We start from the raw sequence: 17,278 nt of genomic DNA, 5'->3' as shown, positions 1-17,278 counted from the left end.
AATCGAGAATTTTCCAGAGCTTGCGGGGAGACATGTAGATGTAGACGTTCTCACATTCACCAGAGACCCAGCTAATTCTACACAGATGGGCATGCTCTTGCATGGTATTGTGATGCAAGTGGAACTTTCAAACCATCAACAGAACTATTTGAGAAGATTTTAAACTTTCTGCCAAGGGGTAGATTGAGAGAGCAGTGCCAGAGATTTCATTTCTTATTTTTATATTGACAAAGGACACAACATGTCTACAGTAATGAAGCAGATCATAGGCGTACACTGGGAACTAATATATTTTGTACATTGACAATAAAGAGACTTGCTGAATTATTGCCTGATTGGACACTTCCCATGGCCCAGCAAGAGATCTGTTTTTTGAAACAATAGACAATCCTGTGTTCAGACAAAGTGAGACAATTGTGCAGTGCCTACAGCCCACAAATAGAATCAACAGAATCCAGAGATAATATTGCTTAGAAATTGTATTAAAAGTTAGCATATTTCAACAGATGATCAAGATGGGGATCCAGAGCAGCAACCTCGTCCTCCCAGAGGAGGAAAAACATCCATACTTTTCTGGAAGTAAATGCTGCCGATTGACCTACAGGCGCATAATGTATTTATGTATTATATTCATCATTGTTTTACTGTCACTGACGATCAGAACTGCATTTTTTATTGGTGCACAAAGCGTTCCAATTCCAGTGCAGCCTCCTAATGTTGCATACAGGAAACCTACGAAGGCACCCAGATCTTACATAGTCATTCCAGTCCCTAGAAAATCTGATGGTGGAGTGAGTGAACTTAAAATGGATGTGATTAGCAATGACACACACACACTTATGTTAACAAGCAAAGTGAAAAGCCGGAGACAGGGTCAGCAGAGTGTGAATGTAAAAAGGTTACTGACAACCGCACAAATGCAAACATTGAATGCACACACATCAGGCCTAGTGTCAACAGCTGCAGAACCACAATCCAAAGTATGGGAGAAGAAAAGACTGCCTACTATGAGAAGTTCCACTACAAGTGAAGTGAAAAGACAAATAGAAAAAGCTGAACTCCTGAAGAGACAAGAGGAGTCGGAGAATAAACCCACAGAGACAACATTAACAAGCACACATGATCCAATGAAGGGGATGAGCTCAATTCCTACAATGCAGCCGTATACTGGACCAATGCCAGAGTGGATGTGGGCATTTCTAACCAGAAGACAAAAGATACAAGAGGACAAGGAAAGAACTGCCAGACTTTTGTCTACTCAAATGGTACAGATGAGGAGGCCTGCACCATGGACCAGGATACCCGAGAATCCTCTGGAAAGAAGAAGACATACAGATGCATTCAGGGATGTAGTTATAGCGAACTATATGACAACTTTAAGGATCAAGAGAAGCATACACGGAGACGACAGTGAACTAAACGATTATTTGGACAGCACAGCTCATTTGGGAAACAACATCTGGTACAAGCACATGAAAGAAGTTGGAAGACAGAGTTTAGAAGGGGAATGCTTTGTTTGTGTACTCCTACCATACAGCATGGGGGAAATCCAAGATCTTTGTAGCTGTAGAAATTGATGTCCAGACAGCACACTGTCTTTCACATGTAGCATTGTGCAAGACCAGAGGCCAGTTCATTGGTAATGATGCCTCACTGAAGTGGGCAACTGAAGCAAGCGATCCAAATGAAGACAATTATGTCCAGGACATAAAGTTGAGAAACAATGGAAAAAACGAAACACATTCTGATCAGATACGAGAAGCCTGGAGTTAAAGGAGCAGAAATCAGAAGAGAAGCAAATCAGAAGCTAAATGTCCAAGGAAAGTTGGAAGAACAGAGGCCAGATGCAGATTTGGGGAACATTGCTTTCACCAGACAGATGGGAGAAAGGAGTAGTGATAGACAGAGCATGGATGGTCATAGGTCAATACGAGCCTACCATCAACATAGTGTGAAATGGATGCAAGCCATTATGGCCAAAGCTTGCAAAGCTGCTGAAATGGGTCAACAACAGAGGAGGACCCTTGCAGATAGTGCCACTAGAAAGCCCAAAATTCTGCTTCAGGAATAATGGCATACATCAGACTGCTGAAAAACTGGGGAGGTATATGCACAATAGTGAATGTCCACGTTCCAGCGTTGGAGATCCCGAAAAGTGACCTGAACATTGACAGTTTCCCGAAAGCAGATGCTCACCTGAGGAAGAAGAGATCTGTGGAACTGCTGACTCGAATGAAGAGAGAGAATTACTTTTCTGCCAAATCAGAAGAAGCTTTTCATGCAATCCCATATGAACACAGGCTGTTTAGCCTCACCTCATCAGTGTTCACGGCAATTTTTATGCCAAGATTTCAAGTTGGAGCAAATACTAAATGGTTACAGATAACCAGATGGGAGTTACTGCAGACCATCAACACGACCATAAAGGGGTTCAACGTGATCAAAGAAGATTTAAGGGCAGTCCGCCTGATGACTCTCCAGAACAGATACGTCCTTGACATGATCGCAGCTATGGATGGAGATGTTTGTGCAAAAATTGGAGAATCCTGTTGCCCATTTATACCATCTCACGATGAAGAAAATGGAACTCTAACAGAAGCCATAGGTATGCTGACAAAGCTACAGAATCAGATGATTGATGAAACTGACGAAGTTGATGATGACAGTTGGTTTGGATCACTATTCTCATGGGTTGCACAATGGATGGCACATGCATTCAAGTTCTTATGAGCCCTGCTATTGATGATATTACTAGGATTCTGTGTTATAAAGATAATAATATCTCAGTGCCAGAAAACTGCAAAAAAAGCCATTGGGATGAAGATCATGATTGATGTCGAGCCAGGATGGAAGCCCAAAGACCTGACTGACGAAGAAATAAGAGACTTTGTAAAGGCCAGCATTCATGCACTAGAAGGAACAAAGTTCTGATACCCCAGGAAGCATAGAAATTATGTGGGAAGATGGATTTACTGCAGCCCAAATGGACAATGTCAACTGATGACGTGGAACAAGGATGAACATGTGAGAACTGCAGGAAGTTTAAAAGGAGTAATAAAGCTATGGACGCAAAAGAGACATTTCTTCAGACCATCATGTATAGACCCAGAAGATGAAGAAAGAATGGACCCAGATGATGAAGTGACAGTGAATACAGAGGAACCAAAGAAGATGGATCCAAAGAAAGAGATGAAAGTGGTTGATGAATCGCCCAGAGGGGGGAGTGTAGAGGAGGTCCCAAATACAGCCCGCACTTAACCGTCCATTTTGAAGTACCAGGAACGTTCATGCCGAAATATGTGACGTATGATGAGCAAATAAACTAACAGAGAGCCGCAGTGGGGCTCTGTCCAGTACCTATCAGAAGAACAGCGCCTATTGCAGTACCAATACCAAGGAAATCATGGACAGTATGATATCCATTCAGAAAACCATATCAACAAATTAAACAAAATGAAGATCGTTTAAGTACAGTCCCTGAAGAAACCAAAAAGGTCTTAATGGAAGACGAATGGTGACGTCACGAGAACCCGGACTGACTCACATTTATAAGAAATGACCACCAGATGATGGCATAAAGAGATGAAACGCCATGAGCCAAGGATATCGTGAACCTAAAGTGAAAGGACAATGTCAAATATAAGAAGCTTAAGCCATGAGTATAATGAAGATATGCAACCAGTTTACACATGTACATATGCTTGGAACCGCAAGAAAGCTAAGAAAATCATGTGGCTTGCTATGCTTAGTAGGAAGATAGTGCGGCAAGTGCCACATATACATATCTGCCTCAAACGAAGCACATTATATAAGTGTATTTCCACTTTGCACAAGAAGCAGAATCAACCCAAGGTTACTAAAGGCCACACGAGGAGAGCTTTGCATCAACAAATCGAGAATAATCGGTAGAAACGAAACTCAGCAGAGACGAAAACCAAGGTCGTATGAGTAGAATAGACGAAAAGTAGCTGCCATTAATTGAAGCTAAGAACAGAATTTCCTGCCTCTAAAAGGTCAAGATAAGAAGACGAAGGCAGGTGGTGGGTGAAACGAAAATCAAATACACAAATTATGTGGAAAATAGGCAAATTCACAGTGTTTGAATCATGTGACCAACCGAGCAAGAAGAAGCGAGAGTTTCACACCTATACATGGCATCAGGCTAGGCAAAGATATCAGAGCTTTTCCAGACAGGAGATGCAGTCTCGAGGCCAACCACAGTGAAATAATTGACACATGGCCACTAAAGTGATGATTGATTGTAACAACAATTGGAGGAAGGCCGGAGGAACTAAGGGGCACCCCACACATGTCCGACTATTCTGCGTGCTGCTAAGCAAAGTGGAAAGGTATGCATGGGGTTGGTGCCAACCCAATCACAATGGACCAAGTAATCTAGGGTCCTATAGTTAGTAGAACAAATAGGATGTCGTACTATTAGTGACGTCTGCAGTAGCCATTTTGAAGGAAGGGCTTAGAGGCCCACCTGACAGTGTTTACCCAATCCCCTCACTCTGTTACCATATACAGATATAGTACCTATATTAAAGTTACCTCTCCTGAACCAATAGAATTGCATGCCAATTGTTAAGCGTTACACATCAATGATGACGAGTTTTCAGTATAAATGTTATGATTTTTATGACGTTCGTTGGAGTTGAAGCGAGAAGGAAGATCACACCACTGCTGATATTCATAACTCGCCATTTTTTGTACTTGTCATTAAATGGACTCCCTTTGCCAAACCATCAAGTTGCCATTATTGATTTGGTATTGGAGTATTTAATCTGCACCCCCATCCATCACACGAGTGCTTCTATCTTGTTTTAAAGTGCTTCTGGTCAAACCCTGACTCTATGGGCCAGTTGGGGGTCCCGGAGCACACTGTGTTACAGGCTATGGTTCAAGGGCAGCTTATATGTGCTTGGTTAGTGTGCTGTGTGCTCATTGCTTGCAGTATGGGCAATGTTCTGAACATGTTGTGTTTACATTGTCAGTGAAACAATCCTTTCTGAATGGAAGTGGGTAAGAGAATAGTATGTGAATGAAGGGGCGTAGGTTTGCCAGAGACAGTGTAATGTTTATACATTATGGTAACAGTTATACGTAATGATGTGTATGTCCATTGCGGTGTCAAGCTTGGTTAGGAGTGCTGATTCCAGTGGTGCATATGTGGATAGTGGTAGTTGGTCATATGCTTACATGTATTGTTCAATTACGGTGGGGGAAATGTGTGCAAGGAGCAGAACCACTGGAGAAATGCAGGTTTGGCAGTGTATGCGGCATATGGTGGTGATCTTTGGAGAATGTGTGCGGATTACATTGTCGACATGCTACAGCAGGACAAGTGAGTTGTAATGCGTGTATTGTGCATACATGGTTGTGGTAGTAGTTGGAACATGCCACAGTATTTGGTGTGCGGGAGGAGATGGTTCAGTGAGAAGTTGGGTAGTGTGGCCACAGGGTGCAGTGCATACGTAATGTGAGTATGGAAGTGGGCATGGTTGAAAGGTAGCTTATATGTGGTTGGTTACTCTGCTGTGAGCACATTAATTGAAGTAGGCTCAATGTTGGGAAGGTGGTGTGCATAGGTTGGCAGTGACAGAATAGCTTGTGAATGGTAGTGCGTAGGCGTGGTGCAGGCAGCGCTATGTTTGTGGCTTCTGCTAAGTGTGACACGTTTTCGTCAATGGGTGGTTTATGGTTTGGGGGAGATGGGTAGAACTGGTGCTACATATGTAACATTTGTGCATAATGTTAGGTGCCCACATGGTCGCTTGCTTGGATGTGTAGTGTTGTGGTGGGTGTGGAAAGGGTTGCAATGTTGTGTGCATAGCCGAAGGTGTGCTGGGGGCATGTTAGGATGTTTGTGGATGCTGCAATAGTGCCTTCTTTAGAAGAAATTTCTGGTGGAGGGGCTTTGCACTCAAATGGAACGTGTACTGAGAGTGTTTAACGGTAAAAAAGGAGTGGTGTATAGAAATGACAGTGTGCAATGCAGAGGTTTTGTATGCGATTGGTGCATGCATGTTTTGAAATGTGACAGCACCCAATTTGGGGAGTGCTGCAAAAAGTCACCGTGCAAAGGGAAGAAGTATTGTCAGACCTTTACTGGGCCTTGGTCCTCACTATAGATAGGAAAGCCCACGTACACATCCTCCCATTATGAGCAGGGTGGAAATGGAAATGGAATTGTGGGAAATAGGCAATTAGGAGTTAGGGCATGGTTCATAGGAAGGGGCATTACAATTTTGTCACAATACTGTGTCGTGGGGGTAGTCGACATGGAGAGACGCACAGTGCTTATCATCGGTGATACCTTTGTGCACCATCTGCATTTTGGGTTGGAAGGAGTGGACGCCCTCTGGGCCTGTCAGGGTGACTGCAGTTTCAGCGGGATGTTCACCTTTGCAGATTTGTGTCATCCGTCACGAACGTGGACTGTGTCATGGTGCACTATGGAAGTGCACATTTGGTTACATGTTGTGTGGACGATTAATCCTTCTACTGATGAGGTTGCTGACCACAGTGATGCATATTTTCCCTATTGCCAAGGTGGTTTTGTCATGCATAACACCAAGAGCAATGTCGGTCCATGGAAGTGTAATTTGTCCCCAGCCAGCGGTCGGAAGGTGTGTTATAAACAGATTTATGTGTCCGTTTATGCAGACTGCTGGCATGTTCTCCACCCACTATGAGATCATGAGGTCGCAAAATATGCAGTGGTTCCGTAGAAATGGCATTTATTTGAGCGCCATTGGCAATACCGTTTTCTTTCACACTTTGCAACAAGCATTGACCAGAATGTTGTAAAAATGTGAGGACAGGCAAACAGAAACACATATAAAGAGAAAATACAAAACATATGTGCTCACACGTACGTAAAAAAAAACAACAACAAAAACACTTTATAAACTTTATGGAAGACTGAATCCCTTGCCTAGTTTCATATTGTTTACCACCCATCCTGCTCCCTCTGCCGCCCCCACACCCACCTTCACTATCACGAAAAGGTAGTATGTTACGAGGTACTTTCTGGATGGCACGTGCCTCATCCTGGGTGGCTATGTGGATGTATGCGGATGGAGAAATCGTGCATACTTTCATTAACCTTTGTAGTGGACGTGCTTTGGAATGGCACAACATTTGTACTGTAGATGTGTAATGGGGTACATTTCAAGTGTTGCACAGCAGTGACAGTGTTCGATGATGGCGGCTTTAATGCGATTGGTGGATGCATGTGTGCTTATTTACCAGTAACCTAATGAAGTAGAGCTGCAGAAAAGATAATGCAAAGGGAAGAAGGACTGTTCCGGTTTTACAGGGGTGCGGCCCACGTGGTACTTTGGGAGGCGCACGTGGCAAAATCTGCCCTTTACACCACCTTGACCAATTGCCTTGGCAGTGTGGGGATTAGCCAATCAGGTGGTGTGGATGTGGTTAACAGGAAGGGGAGGTGAAGCAGTTGCAAGTTATACTCTGCATACTGAGGGCGGCTGACATGGCGAGATGTATTATTTTGCTTGTAGGTTATCCCTTTGCAATAGATGTGCACAAGTATGATCTGCAAAGCAACTTTGACTGCAATTTTGGTTTGGAAGGAATGGACGCATTGTGGAACACTGTGCATGAGTGCCATTTCGTTGATATGCATGCACTTTTCAAAGACCTCGCCACGTTTCCAGTAGTAGATGTTATGGTAATTCATTACGGTAGCATGCATATGGGTTACCTGCCTTGCTTTGTCCCGTAGACTGAGGAGATTGCTGGATGTCGTGAAGATGCTATTTCCCACCGCCAAGGTGCTTTTCCCATCTACAGTACCGCGAAGAGTATGGTCTACTGCTCATGGATGTTGTTCCGAGCCAGGCGAAGGAAGGTGTCTCATCAACAGAAGCATGCACACTTTTTTGTCTGCTCGTGGAATGTTCTTCTGCAATAATGCGCTTATTACTTGTGGACATGCAGAGTGTTTCCAAGAAAATGGCATTTTGTTGTAACCCATTGGCAAAGCAATTTTGTCTGCTCGTCTGCAGGATGCGGTGAAGAGTTTACTGAAGTAATGTCCGTAGAAGAAAACACAAAAGCTACTGAAAACAGACAAAAAAGGTGTTTTTGTAGATGGATCTACACAAAAAAAAACAGACTCTTTTAATAGTCGCCCCTTACTACGAACTCCCCATGCCCTGGTTGCAAGTTATTCCCCGACGACTGCACGCAGCATGAAAGTCACATGCAGGGATTTTGCGGGTGGCGGCCATGAAAATGGAACTGTGGGGATTGTGCAATGAGTTGCTTAGAATGTGCGGCAATAGGAAGAGGGACTCCTGCTGCACTGTGGACCGGCCCTCGACCTACTTGGGGACCCGCACGTGCCACATTCAACACCATGCTGGCATATGGAAATGGGACTGTAGCGATTGTCCTATCATGTGCTGATCAGGGTGTGCGTCAGAGGAAAGCACGTCAATAGGAAGAAGGACTACCCATCTATACTGGAGCGCGGCCCTGGCGATACTTGGAGAAAGGCACGTGCCCCATTTTGCGTTTGTGATCATGCTGGCCAATAGAAATAGGGCTATGATATTTGGCCAATCAGGTGGTCAGGGTGTATGTTACAAAAAAGAGCACCAATAGGGAGAAGGAGTCCTCCTGCTTCACCGGGGCGCCTCCCTCACAGTGATTGGGGAAAGGCACGTGCCACATTTTGCCCTTCTCACCATGTTGGCCAATGGAAAGTGGACTATGGCCTTTGGCCAATCAGATGCTCTGTGTGTGCGTCACAGGAAAGGGAGGCATTCACTTTTCCAGAACTTTGTGCACTGTGGCTGGCAAACATGGCAAGATGCACAGTTTTCGTTGTGGGTGATTACTTTGTGGAAGATCTGTGCGTGTATGCCCTCCAAGAAGGCTTGTCTAGCAATTTAGGTTTGAAGGGAGTGGACATTTTGTGGAGTGGTATGGAATCGTGCTGTTATGGCAGACTGCTTAAAGAATGTCGACACGCTGCATCTTCAGCAACTGTACATGTTGTGATCATGCACTTTGGAGGCTTCTTTTTGGATTCCATGCCTTGTTCCCGTGTTTTCAGTAAACTGAAGATTTTGATGAAAGCAGTGCAGCACATTTTTCCTACTGCCAAGGTGCCTTTCTCATGTATACTGCAGAGAATCGTGTGGCATTATTGCAATGCTTCCTGTCGAAATCCTGAAGTCGGAAGGGGTCTCATCAACAGAAGCATGTGTGACTTATTGAGTGCTGCTGTGATGTTGTCCTGTGACAATGAGAACATTGGTTCCCGATACATACACCTTTTCAAGGGAGATGGCATGTCTTTGTCGGCCAGTGGCAATGAAATGTTCGTGCACAATCTGCAGACTGCACTGAAAAGCATACTGTAAGAATGTGAGCTGAAGTGAAAACACACATTCACGTATGAAAACTGCAAAGAAAGTGTTTCTAGAGAAGCACCTTTAAAAAAAATTATAATTAAAAAAAACAAATGTTCTTTTAAGAGCCACCACAACCAACGACGTGCGCTCCCCTGGAACAAAGTTACTCCCCCACTCCCATGCACATGCAGCGTGAAAAGTATGTCAATATCGCAATAGTTGCAGGGTGGCACATGGTACATACGCCCCTTTTGCAGATGACGCCCATAGAAATGGGCCTGCAGAATCTACGGTATTGGGCAATAAAGTTTGTGGGTGTAGTGTGTACGGACCGATGGAGCTACACTGTCTATTTGTTTACAGAAATGCAGAGGGTGCTGTTATGGGTGTGTGTTTTACAAGGCACAGCGTGCAGATTTTAGGGTACGCCGACATACATTCAGTGAAAGTGAATGCAAAACACGCTGCACTCGCTACTCATTTACCAATCTATGATGTGCATGTGTAGTGCTATGGACTAGGTACAATGAAGTGCCTGATTTTGGTTTGTGTGTGTGATACGCAATCATGACAACATTATTGTTGTTCATTGTGCAAGGATCATTGTAAAGCATGTTACACACGTTTCAGTGCCGTTTGCGATGAAGGATGCACTTGCCCAGTTCATGCGTTTCTTTCCGATCTCTTGCATAACTATCTATCGCTGTATGCAGCTACCGATTTGGCAGCATAATTTTCTATTTGGTCCGTCAATGGAGACAGCGCGGTACATTGCAAAGAAGTGTATTTGTGCATTTCTTTGTCATGTGTCAATGGCATGCTTTGCCCATGGCATTATGATGTTTCACAGCATGAATACTTTTCCCTACCTACAACCTTCATCTTACTGTGCCAGCCATCTTGATTTCTGCACACCCCATCTAAATTGGCTTGGTGCCTTTCTTGCAAGTAATTATATTTTCTTGTAGTAAGTGTTGTGCTGTGACTCTCTTGAAAATTCTCTGCAACACGTAAAGAAACCTCTTTGTACAGCGCACTCCCTTCTAATCAACTGAACTACAGTGTTCTCCACAATGCCACTCCTCCCGCCCTGCATGCGTGCATTGTCAATTCCGTTGTTCATATGTAAAAGGTGCTTTCTTTTTTTACCTTTTTTTGTTCCCCAGTGCATCTTTATTTATCATCGTGCTCCCACACACGCCACAGAAGGAAAGACAGGAAAGGTCCGGTACAGAAGGGGAAACACCTACCTAGATACTATAGGGTACGTGCCGGGAGACGGAATTATTGGGTGGCCCTCACCTATATAGACGGCACTCATTGTAATGCTCCTGTAACGACAGTTACAATGCACTTCCAAGTATCTTCCCTGTGTACAGTAGCGCATTGCACTACATGTACAATACAATGCCCTTTGCCAATAAAGGGTATGTAGCACAGCATATGCTTTGGAAAGGTTGTTTTATAGCTCCTCTGCCCTACATAAGTGCCCCTCTTGTTGCCCGCAGCAGATGTGGCAGATGCTGCACATGAAAGTACCCAACGTCATTCTTTGAAATGCGGTATTCGGTCCACTGCTCCTTTGTCCTTTAATTTGAGTTGTCATCACATGCAATACAAACACTTTATGTTACTCCATTACTGTTAGCGGTACCATTAACGGATATACATACATTGTGGAATACAAGAATGTTTACAACAACGTCAACCACATCTTCTTTACGTGTGCCATAAAGCCATTTATTCTGTACAATCAATGCACATACAGCGCTTTTCTTACCACCAGTAAGATTGTTTGCTCTCTGCATATTCTTCTGTTTCCTTACTTGCCTTTACATGCACTAGTATGTGCGTGTGGAAGGTGCACCAGCTTTGCAACTTTGCAGCCTTACTACAAACTGTCCCACTTGCAGTTACATGTTTTCTTCAACTGTATAACCGGCACGCGACCTGTCACACTGCTGAGTACACACACAATATATCAGTTTCACAGGTCATGGAAAGGGAAGCAGCCGATAAATCAAAGTAATGCCACATTTAACACACCCACGTCAAAGTGCAGGTTGCTGTTCATTGTTTACCAGTGGCTGTTATACAGTTTGGAGTTCTTTAGCCAAACATTGGTAAGTTTGCAGAGCCTCCGATGAAATGGACAGCAATACTTTAAATGTGATAGCCTACTCATGAATATGTGGGGCTGGTGACAGGGACGGTGTTATCAGCATACAGTGCATGACCTATGCATGGGTCTAGGTGTGGAACGTAAACATATGCGCTTCCACAACTACTTAAAAGTGCATTTGAAGATGCAGACATGCAGACACTAATGGACATGCGCCAACCTGGTGAAGTCTATGGGCCTCATTCCGAGTAGGGCGGTAAGGGATACCGGGCACCGGTAAGGAGAACGGTGCTGGTAATCACTTACTGCCCTACAAGGTCCCTTAGCGGGTCCCTCCAGTACCGCCTGGTCTGACCAGGCGTTATGGACGGGACCCACAAAGGGACCAGGGGGCAAATAACGGGCTTGACATGCGCGAGCCCATTATTTGCGCCCTCCCCATTCCCATTGAGCCCTATGGGGGCTCAAATGGGAAAGGAGGAATGGTTTGGTGAATTGGGACTTACCGGTCCCGCCAAGGTCGGACTAGACCGGTAAGTCCTCATTGCACCAATCCGGCTACGGTACCGTTATTGGTGGCAGTCATGGCGCAAATAGCGCCATAACTACCACCAAACTCGGAATGAGGGCCTTCATGTTACTAAAAACCTTTTCCCTTTACTGAAAAAACTACCCTAAAGCAACATTATGCTTAAAGTGGCCTACTAAAAACCTGTGATATTCACTAACAAAAAACGTTGGTAAAGGGACGTTATGGTTAAGTTGCACTACTAGAAAACCTGTGAAATTCAATGGAAAAACGTTATTACAGGAACGTTATGGTAACAGGTAAAACCGGAAAAAAAATCAAAATTCGACAGTTATGGTAAGCTAAGCAACCATAACTCGTGCCACCAGTGTGCACTGCAAGGACTAACACCCATGACATCAAAGATGCCATCACAAATCTCATTCATGATATCATTGATGACATCACATGTGCATTTATTTTCAAAAGGCAGCCTCCACAAGGGATCGTTATTGTAATGGTGGAGAAAACTATCAAAGAATATTGGAAGAACTATCATGAGAGAAGTAGGTCATGGAGGAATGCATTGCTATACACATCATTGTATTACACATTTCTTCACTGCACATGAAGGAACTCATGTGCAAACATAGCCATTGTCTGCACCATGCCTCATAGAAGTGTAACCTTCAAAACCTTTCCATGTTACACAGGGAAATCATGAATACATTAGTTTTAGAGTAGTGGGTACTGTGAAAAATGTATAAAGTAGCTACCATTGCCTTTATAACTACATAACTGCACTACTGCACAGGAACCATAAAGACACCACAATGCATACAAACATGACCATATACAAGGGAATTAAAGTAAACTAAAAAGGAGCAGTATTAACAGAAAATGTTCATTACATAACTGATTATCTTCATGCACAGAAACCAGTGCTGTGTTTTACGCTTTCCTTTTCCCCTTATATTTATATGTATCATATGATGTGAGTGAATCGTAAGGAAAGTAGTGTAAGAACATATGAGAAGGGTGCCGTACAGAAATATAGAACCTTTTGCATTGTTTGTTCCTGACTGTTAGTGAAGAAAAGCACCTGCCCTACTTATAGTAGTGAACAAAACAGTGAGCTGCACATGTGATGTCATCAGTGATGTCATGAATGACATTTGTGATGGCATCTTAGATGTCATGGGTTTATTTTTATAAATATATATATATATATATATATATATATATATATATATATATATATGTTTATTTATTTATCTCTTTCTAGCACGCCAAAACCCACAGGCATCAGGGCGCAGAGAAAGATCTTGGGTAACATAGCAATGTAGTCTGGAGAATTTTGCTGGTCTAATTCATGAAAACAGAATAGTTTTCAAAGTTTTTTAAAAAGTAGAAAGATTTAATTTGCATCGTAGATCTGAAGGCAGCTTATTCCACGTGAGAGCCGCTCTCACGGGGAAGAAGCTTTCTTTGCACTTAACTCTACGAGATTTGGGGCGTTGTACACACATAGGACCTCATTACAAGGTTGCTGGTCCGGAAACGGCGGTCTGACCTGGCGGGAGTAACACCACCCACCTGCAGATGGAAATGGAAACACCGGCACCAGTAATTACGGTGCGGGTGTTTCCATGGTCCCCATTCCCATGGGGACTCCATGGAAATGGGGAGTAACGGAATGCCAGTTCCGGAATTACTGTATTACCGGGGTTGTAATGCCCCTGTGATTCCGGCAAGTTCAGAGCCGGTAATTTGCTACGCGTCCGGCGGCAGCCTGCCAGTTTTTCTGGCACGGCTAACACCAGACTCGTGATGAAGCCCTATAGTGTCTTTCGATCTAGTGTTCCGAATTGATGTTTGGACATTAATGCACATTATTGTGCATTGCCAAACAGACATTTATGTATCAGAACATTGGTTTTAAACTCTATTCTTGTCTGCACAGGAAGCAAGTGGAGGTTTCTCCTTTGCAGTGAGATATTTTGACACTATTTTTACTACTCTCACAATGTCATTTTGTATGGTCTGTAACTTCTTAATACAGCCTTTACTTGCTCTGCCAAGTAGTGCATTGCAGTAGTCCAATCTTGATAGGACCAATGCCCTTACCAATGTAGCACAATTCACTGTAGAGATAAAAGGTTTTATCAGGCGCATTAGCCTAAGGTAATAGTAAATACTCTTAGTCACACTAGCAGCCTGAGCGTTTGCCTTGAGTGATGCCTCAATAGTAACCCCTAATGTTTTTACTTTGTCGACTACTGCAATTTCGTGATGGTCAATGTATAGCTTTTTGTATGCTGTTCCTACATTTTCTCTTATTTTGTCAGAGCCAAAAATCAGAAGTTCTGTCTTCTGAACGTTTAAACAAAGACCGGTGTTCATCATCCAAATATGAATACTTTTGTATACGGATGTGATCATACCTGCATCTTTTTTGTAGTTTCCACTTAGTCTAAACAACAGCTGAGTATCCTCAGCGTAATTCATGAAATATAGGTCCATGGACTCCAATAGGTCACATAGGGATCTGCAGAAAACATTAAACAATGCAGGGGATACGCAGGCTCCCTGTGGAACTCCACATGTAGTCTTTTCTAAGGCAGAGGATGCATTTTGCCAAATCATTTTGGATTTCCTATTACTTAGAAAAGATTGGAACCATTTTACAGCGATCAGGAGAGCAGTTTCCAATTTCCTGTATACATTTTAAAAGTGTTGCATTATCAACAAGCTCGAATGCCACTGAAAGATCTAAAAGCATCAGTAGACCAGCTTCACTGTCATCTATTGCATTTCATATTACATGTCTACCATAGAGCTTTCAGTCCCATATGCAGGCATAAAGCCGGGCTGCGACAATGTAAAATATTGGATTTCTCAATATGTTGTTGGAACTGACTGGCAGCAATCTTATCAACTATCTTTAGTAAACATTGTGTGTTAGTGATAGGCCTGTAGCTGGAAAGCTCTGTGGGATCAAGGTTGGGTTTTTTCAACAGTGGTGTGGCTGTGACATTTTTCAACAGATCTGGTAAACCATTGTGCAAAAAAGAAGCATTTATATACGAGTTGAAAACGGCGCAAAGACCTCCAGATGTTGTAAAATAATCCTTGAGGGTAAAATATCCATTTGGGAAGAGTCTGTGGTTATATATAAATATATAAGAGAAAAAACTGCCAGAGGCAGTGGGGCCGCACACCAGGTCAAGAGATGCCTCGAAAAGATTAACAATCACTCCACGTCAAATGCCATGGAAGTTTAATAAGTCAAAATCACAGCAGAGGCAGGACAGTACAGGGACAAAGTCCTGTATGACGCATTTCGCGCTCACAGTGTTGTTCACATGAAGGTTGCAAAAACACGAATGGGTTTAAAATTACAGCAAGAGTCCTTTCTCTCCATTGGCAATACATGTTGGAGTTATAGGGGAAAGATGTGGAAAACAGGCAGGCATCCTAGAACGGAATAACATGCAAGCAGTGCATGGCAGAGTCCTAAACACATGTAAAATTGGCTATGTAAACAAGATGTCAAAACAAAATAGTGTAAGGTGCAATTCATGTGATGAAGGAACTTGGCCACAACAAATCAATTAATGCAATTTTGTTTTGATGAAAGGGTGAATCACGTAAAGTGCAAGTGCTAGCAGCCCTAGCTTTAGAACAATTGATTTAAGCACAATTAAAATGCATGAATAGCAGACAGCTAGCAACTCAAATGCAATTGTAAAGTTGCCGTGACGTCCAATGAATTAAGAACGTCGAACAATGTCAAGCTAAAAGACATGACCAATAAAATACAAGTGCCTACAATAAAATTCAAGCAGTGACATACAAAGGCATCATCATATAGTGCTAACGTAACAAGGTGCTAGATGAAAAGTAGCTTATTCTGTAAAGTGCAAGTGCAGATGCAAAATTAATATGACGTTCATACATTTAAAAACATAGATCAATGTCAAACTGGTTGACATTATCAATAAAGTGCAAGTGCCTGCAAAAGATGTCAAGTGGCTGAATGCATAAGAGTCATCATGAAATGCTGATGCAAAAAAGTGCTGATGATTCAAAAAGCTGCCCCCAAGAACTGGTAATGCAAGTGTGTGGCTTATAGCCCTGATAAATGTGGTTAGAAATGATAGGGTATATATACCTTAAACCCACTATGCATATGACAGCACAATGTGTGAAATGAATGAATGTGAGATTCTTAAAAACGTCCCCCACACAAAATATAATAACAAGTGTATAATAACAAGTGTACATACTACCAGTAGATCTTAAATGACATAATTGCCTACAACATGCCAACATGTGTGCAACGCTGCCTGTATACCTTGAATGACATGTTGCCCCATAAAATGCCAACATCATTCCAAAACAATAATGGAGAATTGTGTGTGAGATACCCTAGCACTATAATCGTCACATGGTGGCTGTAATGGTACATGAACCAAAGAAGGTGGTGTGTCCTGTATCAGGGGCATGATGCCATACAAGCCTAAGAGCCTCTAAAATATACAACAAGGGAAGAGTGGGATACACTGCCCAACAGATGGTGACTGCATAACAAAAAAGGGGCAGAAATCACAATGCAACCCAATGCTAGTTTACATACAGATTCAAATATAATGAGAAATAATGATGCCCAAAGTACTCTACAGCTAAAAGAGCAGAATAATGTATACAGAAAAAAACAAAAATACATAGTTGATAAAGAAATGAGGCATCAGCAAAATATGGCCAGAATATGACATCATAAAACTAGAAGAACATAAATGAAGGTGATTAGACCCCTATGAAAGTGTGCAATTCTTCATCGACATTATGACCAATTGGCACTTTGATGTCAAAATCTAAAATACATTTAGTCTCGAGCTGACGCAACTGTAGAACCCTATGACCCCCTTTGGGATGCTTGGCTACATGTGCAATCCCAAAGAATGTCAGCAACTTGGGATTGTTCTCATGATGTTCATTAAAGTGCTTAGCCACGGGATACGAGGGATCAGATGTTCTAATGGCCCTCAAATGCTGTAGTATCCTAAGCTTTAATTTGCAGGTTGTACTGCCCACGTGCCATTTATTGCACGGGCAACAAAGGACGTAAACAACAAATGTAGTGTTGCAGGTAATGAGCTGTGTAATGACCCTTGGCAAGGCTGTAATAGGATCTGCAAATCATTTTTGTACAATGGCCTGAGGAAAAACTTAGCACTTGTGACATTTCACAAA

The sequence above is a fragment of the Ambystoma mexicanum genome, chromosome 6q, assembly GCF_040938575.1.
Source record: "Ambystoma mexicanum isolate Mex_15411 chromosome 6q, UKY_AmexF1_1, whole genome shotgun sequence".
NCBI lineage: Eukaryota > Metazoa > Chordata > Amphibia > Caudata > Ambystomatidae > Ambystoma > Ambystoma mexicanum.
This window is presented reverse-complemented; position numbering follows the sequence as displayed.